The following is a 4,334-nucleotide window of genomic DNA, read 5'->3' as shown; positions in this document are numbered from 1 at the left end:
TCGTGGTGTAATCCACAGCAGAAATTCACAGCTCAGGTTACCAACCAGATAAATATAGCGTCTTATCTGACCTCACAGGATGGCTGGAGAACTCTCACATTCCAGCAACAGGGGAAGACTTAAAGGGGCAGCACATGGGGCCCAGACACTGAGTCAGGGGGCTCAGCCCCGAGAAGAAGCCCCCCCTCCCCGGCTAGCAGTCCGAATGGGAGTAGCTCTGGGACAAGAGAGTGGAGTTGGAGCCATAAGGACTAGAATCCCGTCTTTTAAAAAATTTAAACTGAAATCCGAAGCTCAATGCACCGTCCCATGTTGATACGTAGATCAGTTCCTGCCTTTTTTAGAAAAAAATGACTTTAAGCAGTACGCACCAATAGCGGGGAAGAGGAATACAAGTTTATTTTCATTTTATTGTAAAGCACGTACGATCCATTATCATACCCGACAGGATGGTTGTGCCTGGAGAATGAGGAAAGCATACATGCGGCACAGCTTTGGGCAGCGATCCTATCTCTCGGCCTCAGTTTGTCGTCTGTAAAATGGGATTATTAGCCTGCCCAACTACCACGGAGGAACAAGGAAAGTGTGTCACCCTCCCTGGACTTCAAAGACAAAAATCTGTGGCACGAAAATAAGATCTCTCTACGGGATCCTAGTCTCCCTCCCGAAAAAAGTGCACAGCAGCATACGTGGTTTCCCCATATCTATTTTATCCTCACAACAACCCTGTGAGGATAGGTTGGGCTATGAGAGGAAGACTGGCTCAAGGTCACCCGGTGAGCTTCATAAAAGAGGTAGGATCGGAACTCAGGTCTCACAAATCCTAGATTAATACTCTAGCCATTATATCACATGGGCTGGGATTCAGCCAAGCATTCCATGGGCAGGCAGACTGCGCAGGGTACAACGTCCTTACCCCCCCCCCACATCCAAATTCCATCCACCACCAATGTTCCCCTGTCCTCCAGGGACCACATTTGGGGTGCATTTTGGGCTGTAGCAGGACTCAAGAAGGGGGAGGGGTGAATGTTCCCTCTAAGTTGTAGAGTCTTGTGAGCAGAGATTCTACTTTGTGAGCTACTGGCATGAAAGTTGTGAGCGAGCGATTTGGCTGCTGTATAAATCAGTTTGCTCTGGAGCCCTCCTTCCCGAGCGAAGACGAAAATCTGTGAGTCGGAGGCTAAAAAACTGTGAGCTAGCTCACACTAACTCATCTTAGAGGAAACACTGGTAGGGATGCCAGCCTCCAGGTGGGGCCTGGTGTTACAGAGATTAGTTCCTCTGGAGTCTAGGAAAAAACAGAAGTCCTAGAATCCTATCTCATCCCCACTGTTCCTCCCCAAACTTCACCCTCCTCAACTGCCCCCAAATCTCCAGGGATTTCCCAAACCCGAGTTAACAAGCCTACACGCCAGGGGTAGAAATCCTTCCACCCACGGATACAGATCCAACCCAGAGTCTCTCTTTTGCTGCTCCACCTCTTTTCAGTTGTGGAAAGGCATCCACAGTTTTGAAAAGGAGCCTCCTTAAGGGAACCCTTTTAAATTCCCCTGGGAGTTTTCTAGCCGGGATGGGGTGGAAGTTTCTTCCTGGAACTCCCTGGGTCAGGAGAACACCCAAGAACACCACACAGCAGGCATCTCTGGGATGTTGGGGCGGCTGGGCCAATCGCTACCCTCTCCGGGTATTAGGTTGTGACTCAGCTGGCCAGAAAGGGCGGGTTCAAGGAAAACGTTGACTGGTGCACGAACAAGCTCTCTCCTGCCTTCCTTCTTATGCTTCAATTCCGATTGGGAAGTTCTCCTACTGTAATGCTAGAAATCACAGCACCCAGTGCAAACAATGGGAAACAGAGGTACAACAGCAAGTGCCTCTTCAGTCTGGTGGCAGTTTAAAGACAAAGAACTTTAAGCTGGATTAAAATGTCCTTTCAGTCTTCAGGATCAAATCAAGCCTGAATACTCCCTAGAAGTTCAAACGACTAAGCTCAGGCTATCGTACTTTGGTCACCTCATGAGAACACTCTTCTTTCTCTGGGGTGTTGGGGCGGCTGGGCCAATCGCTACCCTCTCCGGGTATTAGGTTGTGACTCAGCCGGCCAGAAAGGGCGGGTTCAAGGAAAACTTTGACTGGTGCACGAACAAGCTCTCTCCTGCCTTCCTTCTCATGCTTCAATTCTGATTGGGAACTCCTCCTACTGTAATGCTAGAAATCACAGCACCCAGTGCAAACAATGGGAAACAGAGGTACAACAGCAAGTGCCTCTTCAGTCTGGTGGCAGTTTAAAGACAAAGAACTTTAAGCTGGATTAAAATGTCCTTTCAGTCTTCAGGATCAAATCAAGCCTGAATACTCCCTAGAAGTTCAAACGACTAAGCTCAGGCTATCGTACTTTGGTCACCTCATGAGAACACTCTTCTTTAAGCAGAGTGGGGTGCTGTGGTTGACTAGTTCCCGCACTGAGCAAGAGGGTTGGAGTGGGTGACCTCTAGGATCCCTTCTAACTCTGTGTCAAGAAACTGGTCTCCTTTAAGAGAGTTTTTCTTCCCAAATGTTAGCTTTCTTGACTAGAGACGTTATCACCCCCACTTACTGGCTTGTTATCAGAATTGTTCCTTAGGTTGGCAGAAGCGATTAACTTGCAGCGGCTGAGAACTGTCATCTAAAGAGGTTGACAGCATGCCATTGAGAGATCTATCCTGGTAACAGCTTTCTATTGGCTCAATGGCTTTTCCTTCAGCCCCAGATACAAAAAGAAAGATATTGCTGTGTATGTAGCCACAAAATCCTGGCTACGGGCCTGTCCACGGCCTCTTTCCTAAGTCTACGGCTGCCAGCTCTGGTTTGTGAAATTCCTGTCGATTTGGGGGATGGAGCCTGGGGAGGGTGGGGTTTGTGGAGGAGAGAGACCTTAGCAGGGTATAATGCCATGCCATCCCACTATTACAACAGGTCTCCAGGTGAAAGAGTTCACCTGGAGAAAATGGTTGCTTTGGAAGCTGGACTCTATGGCAGTGGTGTCAGACATCAGGCCTGGTGGCCGGAACAAGCAACTGGTATGTATGGAAATATCAGGCACTCCCCTTTTATGGTATCCCTGGGAAAAAACCGAGTCTTGCATATGAATAAATACATTTATTGGGGCTTTTGTGGGTTCCCCAGTCGATCAATTGCTTTCACTGCTAGAAATCAGTTGTTTCTGTTTGTATTTTGAGTAAAAAATTAATACTGTTAATTGGATTTATCTATGTGCTTTATAAAGTTTATATCTATGGTACCTGGCGTTAAAGTTAAAGGTAAAGGTTCCCTTGCTCGAAAGCCACTTGAGTCCGGGTTGCGGTGCTCATCTCTGTTTCAAAGCCGAAGAGCCAGTGCTGTCCGAAGACGTTTCCGTGGTCATGTGGCCGGCATGACTAAATGCCAAGGCGCACGGAACACTGTTCCCTTACCACCGAAGTGGTACCTATTTATCTACTTGCAATTTCTTGCTTTCGAATTGCTAGGTTGGCAGGAGCTGGAACTAGAGACGGGAGCTCACTCGGGTCTCGAACTGCTGAACTACTGACCTTCCACAGCCTGCAGTTCAGCGTCCTAACCACGGCCTGACAAAGTAATATTTGTGTCAGATCCGGCCCTCCTAACAACTGAGTTTGACACCACCGCTCTATGGCATTATGTCCCAAACCCTGCACTCTGCAGGCTCCACCCCCAAAATCTCCACGTATTTCCCAACCCGGAGCTGGCGACCAATCGGAGATGCTGGTGCTACAAAGCCCTCCCTGGAATGGATTTGGAGTGTCCCCCAAACACAGCCTGGACTAAGGATGCCAGCACCTCAGCCCAATGTCACAGCTGTGTCTTTAACAGCCACCTGGCCTGCAGGTGATCAAGTTGAGCTCTCTGTTGCAGACAGCTGTGCCCACTGATTTCTTGGCACATCGGGCTGCTGCTAAGAGCACAAGAGTGGACCAGTGTTTCCCCTAAGCTGAGTGAGTGTGAGCTAGCTCACAGTTTTTTAGCCTCCGACTCACACATTTTTGTCTCAGCTCAGGAAGGAGGGCTCCAGAACAAACTGATTTATGCAGTAGCCAAATGACTCGCTCACAAGTTTAACGCCAGTAGCTCACAAAGTAGAATTTTTGCTCACAAGACTCCGTAGCTTAGAGGGAACATTGGAGTGGACCATGATGGGGGTAGGGGGAAGGTTATTGGGCAATCCCGGCTTGCACAACATGGTTGCCAAGCCTTCCAGGTGGGGCCTGGGGATCTCCCCGCATTATAATTTATCTCCAGATTAAGCAGACCAGTTCTGCTGGAGAAAACGGCTGGCTGGA

Source organism: Gekko japonicus, unplaced genomic scaffold (genome assembly GCF_001447785.1).
Source record: "Gekko japonicus isolate JY-2015 unplaced genomic scaffold, Gekko_japonicus_V1.1 scaffold305, whole genome shotgun sequence".
NCBI lineage: Eukaryota > Metazoa > Chordata > Lepidosauria > Squamata > Gekkonidae > Gekko > Gekko japonicus.
Note: the sequence above shows the minus strand (reverse complement) of the source record.